The sequence below is a fragment of the Tachyglossus aculeatus genome, chromosome 3 (assembly GCF_015852505.1).
Source record: "Tachyglossus aculeatus isolate mTacAcu1 chromosome 3, mTacAcu1.pri, whole genome shotgun sequence".
NCBI classification, from domain to species: domain Eukaryota; kingdom Metazoa; phylum Chordata; class Mammalia; order Monotremata; family Tachyglossidae; genus Tachyglossus; species Tachyglossus aculeatus.
The window spans coordinates 107,929,052-107,947,397 of record NC_052068.1 but is presented as its reverse complement, the minus strand read 5'-3'; positions in this window follow the sequence as shown (position 1 = coordinate 107,947,397).

The window sequence follows — 18,346 nt, the reverse complement described above, 5'->3', positions numbered from 1 at the left end:
TCTGTATGATCCATCTGTTCGCCATGCACTTCTTTGGCTGCACAGGCATCTTCCTCCTCACAATGATAGCCTACAACTGGTGTGTGGCCATCTCTAGACCTTTGCTCTACCCGACCATATTGAGCCGGTGGGTGTGTCAAATCACGGCAACTTTCCTCTGGGGTGGCGCGTTTCTACACGCCATCGTCCAACAGTGGGATGATATCTCTGGTGGCTTTCTTCATCCTGGCGATCTCCTACACCATCATCTTGTTCACCCTGAGGACTCAGTCACCTGAGGCGAGGTGGAAAGTGCTTCCGACCTGTGGGGCTCACATGCCGTGGTCTTCCTATTCTTTGGCCTCTGTCTTTTCATGTACATTCGTCCCTCTCACACCCTAGCGGCAGATAAGATGGTCCCTTTATTTATCACTTTATATCTCCGAAGCTGAATCCCCTCATCTACACCCTGAGGAATGACGCCAAAGTGAAAAGCTCTATGAGGGAATTGTGGAGGTGAAGGCTGTCCTCGGGAGGAAAATTAACACTCTGATCAGAGTGGGGTTTCTGCACGATTAGTGCTATTTGCCAAGTGCTTACTGTGAGCAGAGCACTGTAGCAGAGTGGCCTAGTGGAGTCAGAAAGACCTGGGTTCTGATCCTGGCCCCACCACTTGTCTGCTGCTTGACCTGGGGCAAATCACTTCATTTCTTTTTGCCTCAGTTGCATCATTTGTAAAATGGGGCTCGAGACTGCGAGCTCCATATGAGACAGGGCCTGTGCTCAACCGGATTAGATTGTATCTACCCCAGCCCTTAAAACAGTGCTTGACACATAGTAAGCACTTAACAAATACTGTCATCATCATTATTATTATTACTAAGTGCTTGGGAGAGTACAGTACAACAGAGTTGGTAGACATGTTCCCTGCCAACAAGGAGTTTACAGTTTAGAAATGAGTTTGTATGTAACTGACAGATTATGTTGATAGGATCTAAGAGGACTTTTCTCTGTAGGTAATTTGGTGACAGTTTGGGACTTCATGTTGATTGTGAGGATCAATTTAAAGACTATATGAAACCGAATTCAATGTTTTCTTGTGAAATGGCAGTTTGTATCTCTGGTGGGTGAAACCAAGCTTGTTGTGGTCAAGGTATGTGGCTATCGACTCTGTTATATTGCACTCTTCCAAGCACTTAGAACAATGCTTAGTAAGTGCTCAATAAATAGAATTGATAGGGCCTGAGGTAGGAATTGTTGCTTTATGAATGACCATCCTGCCATCCCACTGAAGTCAATCAATCAGTCAATCAATTAATGGTATTAACGGAGTGCTTACTGTGTCCAGAGCACACAGCAGAAGTTAGGGCGGAAGAGCCAAGGAGAGACTTAGAAGCTGGGAGGTGGAGTTAGGTTGGTGTAGCTGGCAGAATGGAAAATCTTATTGGTTCAGTCTTTCACTAATTCTCTGCCACTTCTACCCCTGACTCTCTCTGGCCTCCTCTCCCACCATTCCGCGTGTTGCTGTCCCTGCCACCACAAATTCTTCCCTCCACCCCACGTATCTCCTGAATTGCTGAAGCCCTTGAAGTGGTTTGTGGATATTTCTATCGTTTCTCCAAACCAAGTAAATTGCCCATATGAGTGATGAGAAACATAATGATGTTTGTCCTGTTGTAGCATCTGTGTTCCGAAACAGCAGAAACACTTTCCATTTCTGCAGTTTATTGGTTGGTAATTTTTGGGTGGGAGCAGAGTAGAGCTAGGTGAGGGGGGCAACGGGGCCCTTGGCTTGTGTGCTAGGAGAAAGTAGCCCTAGAAGGGCCCTAATACCTACAGCCTCCCTGCCCCTCTCTTTACCCCACCTTTCACTCCAGATCATCTTCAAACAATCAATTGTATTTATTGATGGCTTACTGCGAGTACTGTTATATTACAGTACAATATACAGAGAGAGTACAATATAAAAGAGGCGGTAGACACATTCCCTGCCCACGATGAGTATCCACTACATAAGTGGATGGGGCAGAGGGAGGGTTTGAACTTTGATTCCTCAGCCCATCTCCCACAGCTTGGCCAAAGCTCTCTGGGTCAGATCACTGGGTGGCAACGTCGGGATTGCCATCACCAGGGCCTCTCCACTATTTGCTGGGCTCCTGGGCTGCCCTGACTCCTGCCACCACAGCCCACCTTGCGTTTGTTAGCAGCAGGAATACCACTATCCCCAATAGCTCCAGTAGCAGCAGTAGCAGCAACAGCAGCAGAAATCAAGCACCTGAAGGTTTGGCCCAGGGCCAGAGCAATGCTGGAGGTCTGGTCTCCATACTAGCTGCTGACCAGACTGTTTTCCTAAATGGGCCAGACCTGTGTGTGGAAGGCTGCCTCTCCCTCTGGTCATTGTGTCCCCACCTCCCTTCATTCCCCACCCTTGCTGCAATTTCAGTTTGCGTAATCTTTAGTAATTTCACGACAGAGAGGAGCAACAATTTACACAGATAACTGACACAGACCCTACAATTTTTTCTGGTTTATTTAATGGTATTTGTTAAGTATGTACTAGCCCAGACACCGTGTTAAGTGCTGAGGTAGAATAATAATGACGGTATTTGTTAAACAGTTACTATGTGCCAAGCACTGTTCTAAGCACTGAACATGCTAATCAGAGAGGACAGTCTTAAACCTCATTTACTGATGAGGTAATTGAGGCACAGAGATAGTAAGTGACTTGCCCAAGGTCTCATAGCAGACAAATGGTGGAGATGGAGTTAGATCCCAGGTCCTTCTGACTGCCAGACTCATCCTCTATCCACTAGGCCATGCTGCTTCTCACTGACCCCATCGTTCTGAAACCCCAAATCTATTCCCCTTGACTCAGACACACATCCTCATCCCAACTCTAAATTAAGAGTATGTGCTGAATACCTACTATGTGCTGAGCACTAAATTTAACACTTGGATAAGTACAGTAGTAGTCATAGACAAGGAGCTTATAATTTCTGCATTTTCCCTTCTCTCTACTAGTAAATATTTGCATGTTTTTCTCTTTCATTGGAATGTTAGCATCTCGTAGTTGGGAAATAAACATCATTTTGTTATTGGGTACTTCTCAAGTACAGTACACTGCACGAAGTGGAAGTCAATAAATATTATTACCTCTATATTCATACACACACACACAGACACACACACACACACACACACACATAAATCACAGATTATTAACTACTTCTTAAACCCAACATCAATAGAATTGATTGGAGTACAGCAATAATGGCAGGAGAAGTTAAGTGAAACACTAGCCCGCACCCTCCACTCCTCTGCCACTAACCGCCTCACTGTGCCTTGTTCTCACCTGTCCCGCCATCGACTCCCGGCGTACGTCCTTCCCCTGGCCTGGAATTTTCTCCCTCCACACATCCACCAAACTAGCTCCCTTCCTCCCTTCAAAGCCCTACTGAGAGCTCACCTCCTGCAGGAGGCCTTCCCAGACTGAGACCCCTTTTTCTTCCCTTCCTCCCCATCCCCCCACCCTGCCTCCTTCCCCTCCCCACAACACTTGTATATATTTGTACAGATTTATTACTCTATTTATTTTACTTGTAAATACCTACTATTCTATTCATTTTAATGATGTGCATATAGCTATAATTCTATTTGTTCTGACGATTTTAACACCTAACTACATGTTTTGTTTTGTTGTCTGTCTCCCCTTCTAGACTGTGAGCCTGTTGTTGGGTAGGGATTGTCTCTATATGTTGCCGACTTGTAATTCCCAAGCCCTTAGTACAGTGCTCTGAACACAGTAAACGTTCAATAAATATAATTTAATGAATGAATGAATTGGTGTCAAAAGTTTGAACATAGTAGTTCTGTTTAGGTATTACCGACTGCACCTTTCCTGCCTACCAGTCACCTCGCAATGCTTGTCAGAGGAGAGAGACTGTGGATGACTCAGTGCAAACCACCACCACTATGGTAAAAACAATTCATACCAATGATCTGTTGGTAGTTCAGATCCACCTCTTCACCCTTGGCCATCAGTGCTCAAGCAGTGTTCAATTGAATGGAAAGAGGCCAGAAAAGGTTCACTCCTGGGACAAAATATGCAAGAGATTCTATCTCATGGATGTAGTCACAACTTAATTACTGAATGCAGACCTGTGTATTTGCTAGGTGTATGGGGACCCTACCAAAGATGTTAAAGTCATCATCCCCACCCTTAAGGAGTTTAGTGTGAAATGGGAGAGAGATTAGATATGAATTAATGGATATTTCCACCGCCAAGAGCAAGATAATAGGTCTAAATAAAAGACATAAGTGATTAAATGAGCAGATGGATTCAGGATCGTTGATGGGATGGTGTGATTGTGAGGGATTAACTGCTTGTCCAGATTTTCTCCTCCATCCCCATGAAATGGCTCTGAGGTGGGAATTCCTAGTCAGTGTTAATCACCATGGCACAGGTAAGGATAACTACTCCCAGTCATTATTTGACAGAAATCAGTTTTTAAATTTCTATGTCTTTGTTAGTGTGTGTGTGTGTGTGTGTGTGTGTGTGTGTATGTGTGTAGGGCTGCATGACATGAGTTGGAGCATGCATATTTGTCTGAGGGAATGTGTGCATTAGCGAGGCTAATTGGCTGACTAGTGCTTGCCCTCTAAGATCTACACTGGCCCACTCACCTGGGAGTCTTACTGGTGTGGGCCAGTGTAGATCTCAGAGGGAGAAGAAGCAGGTGAGGCTGTATTTGCAGAGGGCACAAGGGAGAAGGAAGGCCAGCCACTGACTCACCCTGCTTCGGCGTTATTTCCCCCGAAGGTGATTATGGAGGTACCCAAGAGGCATATCCTGCATGTTAGCACTTGGGATGAGCTCAATGTATGGCAGAGAGCAATGTGACTTAATGGAAAGAGCATGGGCCTGTGAGTTGAGAGCTGGATTCTAATACCAGCTCCCCAATTTGCTTGCTGTGTGACTTTGGGGAAGTCATTTAACTTCTTTATTATCGCCATAAATGCTCTGCACATAGTAAGTGTTCAATAAGTACCACTGATTGGTTGATCTGGAAAATAGGGATAAAATACTTGTTCTTTCTTTCCCTTAAGGTCTGAGCCCCATGTTGGGTAGTGACTCTGTCCAACTTTGTTATCTTGTATCTTGTACAGTCCTTGACATATAGTAAGGGCTTAAATATATCACTATTATTATTATTATTATTATTATTACTGTAGAGATGGAACAGGAGGCATTCTGGGGAGATAACTGCAAAGAGAAAAGAGCCCAGGAGGGTAAGCACTGCCTCAGTAAAGTGGAAGAGTGAGCAATTTCACTGTTCATACATTCATTCATTCAATCGTATTTATTGAGTGCTTACTGTGTACAGAACACTGTACTAAGGGCTTGGGAAGTACAAGTCGGCAACATAGCAGTAGGAGGAGTAATAGTAGTAGTCATAGCAATGGTATTTATTAAGCAACTACTGTGTGTAGTGCTCTCTACTAAGCGCTGGGGAAAAATACACAAGTGAGAGTTTAACTATTGATTTCAGTCTTTACTGTAAGTTTCTTATGGGCCAGGAACTCGTCTGCTAATTCCTTTGTATTGTACTCTCTCAAGTGCATAGTACGGTGCTCTGTACATGGGAAGTGCTCAATAAATAGCATCGATTGAGTGGTTCCATGCTTGGATGGATCTATCCTGGATCTAACATATCCAAGCAGGAAATGCAAGCCTTGAATTTTTCTGGCTGTGCTACCTTTGGGAAGTGAATCAGTAATTAATAATAATTATGATGTTAAGCGCTTACTATGTGTCAAGCACTGTTCTAAATGCTTGGGTAGATACAACATAATCTGGTCAGGTCAACCAGGTAATTTTTTGTGGTGTTTGTTAAGTGCTTACTATGTACCAGACACTGGGGTGGATACAAGCTAATCAGGTTGGACAGAAGTGAAGTTCCTTAACCAAGGTCATACAGAAAACAAGTGATGGGACAGGATTAGAACCCAAGTCCTTCTGACTCCCAGGCCTGGTCTCTCTCCATTAGGCCACGCCGTTTCTCAATTCCTCCAACTTTCCCTTCATTTGGACTAGGTGAACCCGGTCCCCCTCAACACTGACTCCCCAGTAAAGACCAACCCCATGACCAGGGTTGGACAACCTCCGCCTCATGGGCTACAAATCCCTGGGATGCCATCTGCTATTTGGAGAGCTCAATGATGAGATTTCTTGGGATTGTTGATCAATCAATCAATCAATCATATTAATTGAGCACTTACTGTGTGCAGAGCAGTGTACTAAGCGCTTGGGTAGTACAAGTTGGCAACATGTAGAGACAGCCCCTACCCAACAGTGGGCTCACAGTCTAGAACAGGGAGACAGAGAACAAAACCAAACATATTAACAAAATAAGATAAATAGAATAGATATGTACAAGTAAAATAAATAAATAAATAGAGTAATACATATGTACAAACATATATACATATATACAGGTGCTGTGGGGAAGGGAAGGAGGTAAGATGGGGGGATGGAGAGGGGGACGAGGGGGAGAGGAGGGAAGGGGCTCAGTCTGGGAAGGCCTCCTGGAGGAGGTGAGCTCTCAGCAGGGCCTTGAAGGGAGGAAGAGAGCTAGCTTGGCGGATGGGCAGAGGGAGGGCATTCCAGGCCCGGGGGATGACATGGGCCGGGGGGCGATGGTGGGACAGGCGAGAACAAGGTACGGTGAGGAGATTAGCGGCAGAGGAGCGGAGGGTGTGGGCTGGGCTGTAGAAGGAGAGAAGGGAGGTGAAGTAGGAGGGGGCGAGGTGATGGAGAGCCTTGAAGCCCAGGGTGAGGAGTTTCTGCCTGATGGGCAGATTGGTAGCCACTGGAGATTTTTGAGGAGGGGAGTAACATGCCCAGAGCGTTTCTGGACAAAGACAACCCGGGCAGCGGCATAAAGTATGGATTGAAGTGGGGAGAGACACGAGGATGGGAGATCATTGAGAAGGCTGATGCAGTAGTCCAGACGGGATAGGATGAGAGCTTGAACGAGCAGGGTAGCGGTTTGGATGTAGAGGAAAGGGCGGATCTTGACAATGTTGTGGAGCTGAGACCGGCAGGTTTTGGTGATGGCTTGGATGTGAGGGGTGAATGAGAGAGCGGAGTCGAGGATGACACCAAGGTTGTTGATGATCAGCATGATGTCACCGAGGGATAGGGTTATAGGCTGCTTTCTATCTCCCTGTCTGGAAAAGAGTAAAGAGCATTGGGTACCACCAGGTACTGGGGCATCAGAAGGACCTGGGTTCTAATCCCAGCTCTGATCCATGTCTGCTGTGTGACCCTGGGCAAGTCATTTCATTTCTCTTTGCCTCTTTTGCCTCAGCTGTAAAATGGGAATTAAGATTAAGAGCCTCATGAGGGACAGAGACGGTGTCCAACCTGATTTTTGTGTAGCCACTCCAGCGCTTAGAATATTCATTCTTTCAATCGTATTTATTGAGCGCTTACTGTGTGCAAAGCACTGTACTAAGCGCTTGGGAAGTACAAGTTTGCCACACATAAAGACGGCCACTACCTAACAGCAGGCTCACAGTATAGACGGGGGAGAGAGGCAACACAACAAAACATATTAACAAAATAAAATGAATAAGTAAATATGTACAAGTGAAATAAATAGGGTAATAAATATTTACAAATATATATATACAGGTGCTGTGGGGAGGGGAAGGAGGCAGGGCAGGGGGGTGGGGAGGGGGAGAGAAAGGAGGAGGCTCAGTCTAGTAAGGCATCCTGGAGGAGGTGAGCTCTCAGTTGGGCTTTGAAGGGAGGAAGAGAGCTAGCTTGGCGGATGTGCGGAGGGAGGGCTTTCCAGGACAAGGGGAGGAAGTGGGCCGGGGGTCGAAGGTGGGACAGGTGAGAACGAGGTACAGTGTGGAGGCTAGCATCAGAGGAGCTGGGGGTGCGGGCTGGGCTGTAGAAGGAAAGAAGGGAGGTTAGGTAGGAGGGGGCGAGGTGATGGAGAGCCCTGAAGTCGAGAGTGAGGAGTTTTTGCCTGATGCGTAGGTTGATTGGTAGCCACTGGAGATTTTTGAGGAGGGGAGTATCATGCCCAGAGCGTTTCTGCACAAAGGTGATCCGGGAAGCAGCATGAAGTATAGATTGAAGTGTGGAGAGCTAGGAGGATGGGAGATCAGAGAGGAGGCTGATGGAGTAATCCAGTCGGGATAGGATGAGAGATTGAACCTGCAGGGTAGTGGTTTGGGTGGAGAGGAAAGGGAGGATCTTGGCGATGTTGCGGAGGTGAAACTAGAACTGGACTGGCACTAGAATACTGCCTGGAGCATAGCAAGCACTTAACAAATGTCACAATTATTACTATCAATTCTTCTTATGTGGAGACACTTTGGATGACGTTTTGAGTCACCAACAGTCCAGATATGCTGGTGACTCAAGGATCTTGACATTGGTCCTTATTTCTGAGCCCTCTAAACCGTTTTGGCTGATGCATTTCCAGATGAGTTGAATGAATGTCTCACTTTCCTCTTTTCAATCAGAAGCAACATGGCCCAGTGGAAAGAGTACGGGGCAGGGAGTCAGAGGACCTGGTTTACAATCCCAGCTCTGCCACATGGTTGCTGTGTGCCTCGGGCAAGTCACTTAACTTCTCTGTGCCTCAGTTCTCCTTTTCTTCCTTCTACTTAGACTGTGGGCTCCTTGTGGAACAGGGACTGTGTCCAGCCCAATTCACTTTTATCTACTCCAGCACTTAGAACAGTGTTTGACACATAGTGAGCACTTAACAAGTACCATAAATGCCGACATAATAATAACAATAATAATGAAAATAATGATAAATTAACCACTTACTATGTGACAAGCTCTATAATAGGTACTGGGGTAGAGACAATGCAATCACATTATCCCAGTCACATCACATCTTCAGTCAATCACAGTCACTCACATCACTTCATTCATTCATTCAATCTTATTTATTGAGTGCTTACTGTGTGCAAAATACTGTACTAAATGCTTAGGAGAGTACAATATAACAGGAAACAGACACATTCCCTGCCCACAATGAGTATGCAGTCACCTGCACTGACCCTTAGAAACTTCCAAATTCACACTGACGATTCTTCTGGCTCCCTGACCTCTTGTTTCTGCTTGTTGCCCAACTCTGAGGACTCCCAACACTATCCCAGCAACCTTAGCCACACAATCAGGGGCTTCTAATTTCCCGATGCCACACCAGTTTTGCTGTCCTAAACTCCATCCTTTACCCCTCTAGCTCTGAATTACTCCTTCTGCTCATAAGCTCTTAACCTTCCACCTCAACCACATCTCTCCCTCCTTCAACACCTTCTTCCCCTCCACTGAGACCTTTGATGTCCAGATTTCCTCTCATGGACTTCCTGAAAGCTACCCTTTCTCTGGTGGCCACTGATGGCCCTCGTGAATGCTGGACAAAGATACTCAAAAGATTTCACATCCCTTATGCAGTTAATGCAATCATGTCCTTTGTACCGCTTTGAGGAATTTTGTCCATGGTCACCTGAATCTAGAATATTTATTCTGGGGGAGGGGGTGCCCCTAACCCATCCAATTCATCTGGAGATGTTTCATTCCCCTCTGAGGTCCTTCAAAACCCCGGTGTCACTTCTGAGCTGCAGAATTCAGTGGCAGAAGCCTAGATAGAGAGGCCAGTTGCTCAACGCACAAATAGGAATCCAGAGGCTTCTGGAATCGTATCTGGAAGACAGGCCAGCTGGAAACCTGATTGAACAAAGCTGGATCTCTGCTCACCCTAAAGCATTTTCCAGGACATATTCTGTGATTTTCTACTGTATCAGCGGAGGTGTGAGGATACATGTGACCTTCATCTTTCCACCACCTGCTTGTAGGTGTTTATCCACGGTAAAGAATCCTATTCATCCTGCTGGTTTGTTCACTTCTAAATCCCTCTAGTGACACTGAAACCTTGGCAGATTCAAGTTCGGGAAGGTGATAAATTCACTGGGGGACTGAATTCACTTTGGGTACCACTGGGAATATTCCAGTAAATTGGCCTTCTGACTCCCAGGCTCATGCTCTATCTGATTATCAATCTGAAAAGTCGGATTGATTTGGGGAAGTGGTTTGCAATCATTTGCACTTCCATTCTTGGGTGTGGAACTGTAGGGTATAGCCACAGATGTGCTGCACCTCCTGAACAATTATCTCTAGGATTTACAATGCTTTTCAAAGTCTGTCGAGATGGAAGAGTTTCCCGAGGAGTGGAAGCATGCTCAAAATCTTGCATCCAGATTTATTGGTGCATCCTATAACATGACTGCAGAAATTTATTGAATAAATGTTATGATTTACAGTCTTATGATTTGCAGATGTGCCTTGTCTCTTCTGAAAAATGCTGAGACCTAACATTAGATTCAAAAAATGAATCTGATATTGGAAAAAAAATCACGTGGTGATATTTATGTAAAACAAGTGAATAGGGAGAGCTCAAAAGTTTATTCATTGTAGAATTTCAAAATGTTTTCGCATCCCTTGGTTATCTGTACAGTCCTTGCGACCACCCTGACTTGGAGTGATCCTCTCATTATGGAGAAGAAACTATACTTTTCTGTAGGCATAAATAAATTTAAAAAAAAACTTTCACCTTGAAAAAAGGACTAAATCTTTCAACCATTTTGAGCAACCCTATCAGTATGTATGTACATATAAATTAACAGAGTAATTCTGAATGTTATCCAAGCCCAAATATAGCTAGTTTTATTTGAAGACCTTTGACATAATCTGTGGCCATGTATGTTGCATTGCTTGCTCCCTTTGTCCCCAGACGACCTGGTGGGTCAGCAAAGAGAAATTGCTTGGGAAGGGGGTGACATGTGGTTCACTGGTGGGCTGACCCTTGACACCTGGTGGTCTTGATTCTACTTTAAAATAGAGGGCATCAGTGAGTCTGCATACGTAACCCATGATGGTACTCCCTCCTTGTTCCCTAGATAATAATAATGATAATAATAATAATTATGCACTTACTATGTGCCAGACACTGCAATAAGCACTGGGGTGGATACCAGCAAATTGAGTTGGACCTGGCCCCGCCCTATGTGGAACTCACAGGCTCAATCCTCATTTTGCAGATGAGATAACTGAGACACAGAGAAGGTAAGTGACTTGCCCAAGGCCACACAGCAGGCAGGTGGAGGAGCTGGGATTAGAACCCAAGACCTTCTGGCTCCCAGGCTTGGGGTCTATCCACTTTTCCATATCTAGCTGCACTCAGTACATTTGGCGGTCACTGTCTTTGGGTAGGTTTGAAGAAAGGATGTTGACACATCATGGTCTAGTGGAGAGAACACAGGCCTGGGAGTCAGAGGACCTGAGTTCTAATCCAGGCTCTGCCACTTGTTTGCTGTGTGACCTTGGGCAAGCCACATATCTTCTCTCTGCCTCAGTTACTGCACCTGTAAAATGGGGTAAGAGTGTGAGCCCCATGTGGGACAAGGACCGTGTCCAACCTGATTAACTTGTATTGACCCCAGCGTTTAGAACAGTGCTTAGTGCATAGTAAGCACTTACCATGTAACATACTAATAATTATTATTACCGTCTTGTGTTTAGCCCAGTGCTTATTGCAGTGCTTGGCACGCAGTAAACGCCTTCTAGACTGTGAGCCTGCCATGGGCGGGGATTGTCTTTAATTGTTGCTGAATTTACTTCCCTAGCGCTTAGTACAGTTCTCTGCACACAGTGAGAGTTCGATAAATATGATTGAATGAATGAATGAACAAATGCCACAATTGCTATTATTATCCTAAAGACTGGGCATTGTTAAATGTAAGGTTGGAGGCTAGAGAGGTTGAGGATTTGGAATCTGCCGTATCTCACTCCTCTACTTGCTCTACAACCTTAGCAGCCAGTACTGGATCTGGTGGGAACCTCAACTACAGCTGCTCAATTCCCTTCAATCATATTCACTGAGCACTTACTGAGGGCAAAGCACAGGACTAAGTGCTTGGGAGATCAATAATAATAATAATAATAATAATAATAATAATAATAATAATAATAATAATAATAATAAAATAATAATAAAAATATTTAATAAGTGCTTACTATGTGCCAAGCACTGTTCTAAGTGCTGGGGTAGATACAAGGTAATCAGGTTGTCATCCCACATGGGGCTCACAGTCGTAACCCCCATTTTACAGATGAGGGAAGTGAGACACAGAGAAGTTAAGTGACTTGCCTAAGGTCACACAGCAGACAAGTGGCAGAAATGGGATTAGAACCCATGACCTCTGACCCCCAAGCCTGGGCTCTTTCCACTGAGCCACACTGCTTTTTAATAAGAGTTGGTAGACATGTTCCCAGACCACGAGGACCTTCCTTTCAGTTGAAGAGATTTTGGTTGAGCCTCGATCAAAATGTAGTCTTGTTTCATGCATATTGTGGAAGGATAATAATAATATTAATAATAGTAAAAACAATAACAATATTTGTAAAATGCCTACTTTGTGCCAAGCACTGTTCTAAGAGCTGGGGTAGATACAAGGTAGTAGCTTTGGACACGGTCCTTGTCCTACATGGGGCTCATCACGAAAGATTAGCATACATTGAGGGGCAGCATGGCCTAGTGGAAATAATAGTAATAAAAATTATGGTATGTTTTAAGTGCTTACTATGTGCTAGGCACGATTCTAAGCACTGAAAGAGCACCAGCCTGGGAGTCAGAGGACCTGGGTTCTAATTCCAGCTCTGCCTCCTGCCTGCTGTGTGACCTTAGGCAAGTCGTTTTAATTTTCTGTGCCTCAGTTACCTCATTTGCAAAATGGAGATTGAATACCTGTTTTCTCTCCGATTTAGATTGTGAATGCTGTGTGGGATAAAGGACTTTGTCTGTCCTAACTATCTTGTATATTCCCTAGGGCTTAGAACAGTTCTTGACACATATTAAACAGTTATCATTATTGCTTTTTGAGGAAAGGAGTGCCCACCAGGAGTCAGAGGCAATTTTAACTCCCTCAGTTAGCCATTGGTGGAGCATTTGAGCTAGAATAAAGCAGGACAGATTAATCTAATGCTACATGGACAAGTAGCCCATATAAATCTGAAATGTCAGTAGTGAATATGTTCATTATGTTTGTGTTTTCTTGGAAGGAAAAGCGACCCTCATCTGTGTGCTCACTGTCCCGCCGGACTCAATGGAGAATGAAAACAATTGTGACAGAATTCATTCTTTTGGGACTTACACAGAATCCAGGGATCCAGAAAATAATATTTAATGTGTTTTTAGCCATGTACAGTGTTACTATGATTGGCAACTTGCTTATCGTGACAACCATAACCAGCAGCAAGACTCTGGGCTCTCCCATGTACTTTTTTCTTACTCATTTGTCCTTCATAGATATGATTCATTCTTCTTCCTCAGCCCCCAAACTGATCGCAGACTCCATCCGGGAGAAGAGCACCATTTCCTTTGAAGGGTGCATCACCCAGGTCTTGGAGGTGCTGAGATCCTCCTCCTCAACGTGATGGCCTACAATCGCTATGTGGCCATCCGTAAGCCTTTGCACTACCCAGCCATCATCAACAGGCAGTTATGCAGGCTGCTGGTGGGGGGTCGTCTGGATGGGGGGGGGGATTCTTCAAGCAATGATCCAGATACTGTTCATAATGATCACTTCATATGTGATCTGTACACTTTGCTTAAACTCACTGCAGTGACACCCAAACCCTTGGTCTCTTCATAGCTGCCAACAACAGGGTGATCTGCCTGTTCAATTTCATTCTGTTGACGCTTTCCTACGTTGACATCTTATGCTCCCTGAAAACTCATATCTTGGAAGGCAAATTTCTGAGCCCCCTCCACCTACATCTCCCACATAACTGTTGTTGTCTTATGCTTTATTGCCTGTATATTTGTGCATATGCGACCCTTGACGGCTTTGCCTATAGATAGAAACATACCTGTGTTTTGAACTATGGTAACCCCTATGCTAAATCTGCTAATCTACACTCTGAGAAATGCAGAGGTGAAGAATATCATGAGAAAACTATGGAGAAGGAAAGTGTCAAGCCTCAAGTTAAATGGTCCAAAATGTAACTCATGTTCACACAAATGAGAGAAGCAGCTGACTTTCTAAGAGAAAATTGACCAAGAGAAATATGGCCATTGGGGTTCATAGTCAGAAACTTTAATTGTGTATTCTCTTTCCTTATTTAGAAACGTCTCCAGATTTTAGTTGCTTCTTTCCTATCTCCTTCCAGCCGTGTGTATTGTGTTTTCTTAGCTTTCTACAGGGAATAATAATAATAATAATTCCGGTATTTGCTACATGCTTACTGTGTGCCAGGAACTTTACTAAGCGCTGGGTGGATATAAGGAAATTATGTAAAACACAGTCTTTGTCCAACATGGGGCTCACAGTCTTAATCCTCATTTTACAGATGAGGAAACTGAGGCACAGAAAAGTGAAGTTACTTGCCCAAGGTCACACAACAGACAAGTGGCAGAGATTAGATTAGAACCCACTACCTTCTGACTCCCAGGCCTGTGCTCAATCCACTACACCATGCTGCTTCTCAACCCACCTGCTGCTAGATTTTGGGGTCTGTTTCCTGGATGAACACTACTATCTACTCTAATTCACCCGAAAAATTCCCATGTAAAGCCCCCCTGAACAGTAGCATTATTCATAGTGTCTTTGTCCTAGTGTTCTATTAGACCAGTTATGTCTGGCTATAATCAGTGAAGGGTATCTCTGACCAGAGGGATAATATAATATTTTAATACTGAGAAGATGTTCATGCCTCTGTGTTTATGGTATTGGTTAAGTGCTTACTATGTGCCAAGCACTGTTCTAAGCTCTGGAATAGATACAAGGTAATCAGGTCATCCTACATGGGGCTCACAGTCTTAACCCCATTTTAAAGATGAGGTAACAGAGGCACAGAGACGTTAAGTGACTTTCCTAAGGTCACACAGCAGACAAGTGGTGGAGCCAGCATTAGAACACACATTCATTCATTCATTCATTCATTCAATCGTATTTATTGAGCGCTTACTGTGTGCAGGGCACTGTACTAAGCGCTTGGGAAGTACAAGTTGGTGACATATAGAGACAGTCCCTACCCAACAGCGAGCTCACAGTCTAGAAGGGGGAGACAGACAACAAAACACACCCCCTGACTCCCAAACCCATCTTTTCCACTAAGCCACCTTACTTCAGGATAATTTCAAATGGAGTCTTCTACTGTTCACCAAGTCCAGGTGGGACTTAAAGTGGGGGGGATGGGTTGGAGAGGTCTAAAAAGGAGGGGTTCAGGCTGTTAGCCTTTTGAGGGTCAATCATGCTATTTGCACAATTGCACCCAGTTTCCCAGAGGGACAAGTGCTGAGAACATTGCTGAATTCTTCAGTTTCTCTGCACATTCTCTCCCACTGAGGGAAGCTTTGAGATGACAAATCAAAGTACTCTAACTGCAAGGAGAGGAAAAACATACAAACAAGAATGATAGAAATGCAGCGTGGCTCAGTGGAAAGAGCATGGGCTTGGGAGTCCGAGGTCATGGGTTCAAATCCCAGCTCTGCCAATTGTCAGCTGTGTGACTTTGGGCAAGTCACTTCTCTTCTCTGGGCCTCAGATACCTCATCTGTAAAATGGGGAGAAAGACTGTGAGCCCCACGTGGGACAACCTGATCACCTTGTATCTTCCCCAGCGCTTAGAATAGTGCTTTGCACGTAGTGAGCGCTTAACAAATGTCATTATTATTATTATTATTAAAACTGGGGTGAACTCATCAGTGTTCAACTCCTACCTGACTCTCACCAGTTAAACTCAGTCCGAAGCTTCCATGTGAATGTCCCTTTTACCCTTCACTGATGCTTCTGGAACACTAACCAGGCCTATTTTCTCCCAAAGGAAGATAATCAGGCTCCATGTCCTACCTACTATTACACAATAGGGGTCAATGAATGGGGAGAGGTGGCAAGGGCAAAAGAGTGTGGATGGATCAGAAACTTATAAGCATCAGTTAATCAAAAAGATTTATTGAGCACTTACAAGGTGTGGAGCACTGAATTAAGCAATTGAGAAAGTTCAATACAATGGAGTTGGTAGGTGTGATGCCTGCTTATGAGGAACTTACACCTACAGGAGCAAGGCCTGCAGGTGGTAGACCAGACTATCCCCTTTGTAACACTCAATCAATGATATTTATTGTTTACTGAGTGCAGAGAGCAGGATTAAGTAATTGTGGGGGGTGGGGGAGGAGCGTATAAGGGAAAGATGCAGCATAACCTAGTGGATAGATCACTGGCCTGGGAGTCAGAGGACGTGGGTTCTAATCCCATCTCTGCCACTTGACTGCTTTGTGACCTTGGGCATGTCACTTAACTTCCTGTGCTTCAGTTCCCTCATCTGCAAAATGGGGATTCACTTCCAGTTCTCCCTCCTACTTAGACAGTGAGGCCCATGTGGGAACTGGTCAGTGCTTAGTACAGTTCCTGGCACACAGTAAACGTTTAACAAATGCCAGAATTATTGTTATTATCATCACCTCATATCTACACTAACACTTAGTACAGGGCTTGACGCATCCTAAGCACTTAACGATTACCACCATTATAATTATTATCACAATACAACCGAGTTGGTAGACACATTCCCTGCCCACAAGGACTTCACACACCTCAGTGATGTCTTAGGAAGGCTCAGCTGAATGGCAATCTACTATAAAAGGGACACTAGTTTCATGGACAAAATGTGTAAGAGAGAGCCTCTCTTAATATCACACTCATGGATGCAGCCTCACCCATGATAGGACAATTTTGGACCGTAAAGGCCAAGGAAAGGCATGGAAAGGTGAGATCAGATTAGAAAAAGAAAGAATTTGAGAAGTATTCCCTCTGTTTCACCCAAACCATCTTGTTTGGGTTCAGCTGTTAAATTAAATGTAGTAATTTTAATGCTTACACGGATTAGTCTTCTGAACTCCTAAATCTGCTTATTGTGACTGTGGCATTCCAAAATATTTTCCTGGAATGAAATTAATAAGTCTCAAAGCATCAAATTCCTCTCATCTCTGTGTCTCCATGTTCTTACTCTATGAATCGGTTGACAAAACCTACATTTATGATGCTGGCACCCACCTACAATCCCTCTTCATCCCTTCCCAATAAAGAAAAAAAGCTTGACCAGTCAATCAATCAGTTCTAGTTTTTGAGAACTTACTATATGAGAGCACTGAACTAAATGCTTGGGAGAGTACAGATGGGAACAGTGCTTGGCACATAGTAAGTGCTTAACAAATATCCTCATTATTATTATATAACGGCCACGTTCCCTGCCCAAAGCTAGCTTACAACCTAGAGGGACTGGTCCCCATGTTGTCATTTAAGGTACTGAATAAATGTTCTTGAATAATCAACTCCTTTCTCAGGTAGATTCAGTCCTTACTCACCTGTAATTAGAAGTGGCATCCTGTGATAATATGATAACAGGAAGCAGCATGGCATGGTGGAAAGAGCACAGGTCTGGGAATCAGAGTGCTTGGGTTCTTTTCCCGGTTTGCCACCTGTCTTCCGGGTCACCTTGGGAAAGTCACTTCACTTCCCTGCACCTCAGGTAGCTCAATTGTAAAATGGGGATTCAGTGCCGGTTCTTCCTCCTACTTAGACTGTGGGCCTCATGTGAGACAGGAACCGACCTGATTGATTTATATCTATATCAGCACTTATACCAATGCTTAGCAAATAACACTGAAAAATAATCCCATTTTGTCCCTTCCTATTTCTTGTTGACACCTGAAGGAAGCAACCTGTATATCTCTAATGTCCCTAGAGAATTAATATGAAAAGAGATAAGGCAAAGAATCAATAAATCATATTTATGGAGCACTTACTGTGTGCAGAGCCCTGTATAAATAACTTAGGAGAGTACAATATAATAGAGTTGGTAGACACATTTCCTGCTCATGACAAGCTTACCTTCCAGAGGGGGAGACAGTAAAATCAAGTATAACAGTAGTGCAACAATGGAATGAAGAAATTCCTATGAGCAATAAAACCCCTAAATTACCAGCTCTGCCTGATCTTCAAATATTTCTTGTCAAGGGCTTTTTTGAAATAACTTGGCTCCCCCAGCAGAGAGAGATATTTAGTATTGTTGACGTAACGGGTATTCATTGAAAAATAAGTCACTTCACAGGATTATTTAAGGGCAATGTCAAAAGATGGTTTTTCATGTTCCCTGTCCCCAGAATTGAATTACTGAAAAACACTGATTAAAATTCATAATGTAGACGTCAAACTGAAAAAACAATAAATGTAATTTAGCTCAAAGGGAATTTCAATTTGCTGAGTGATGGTGTTA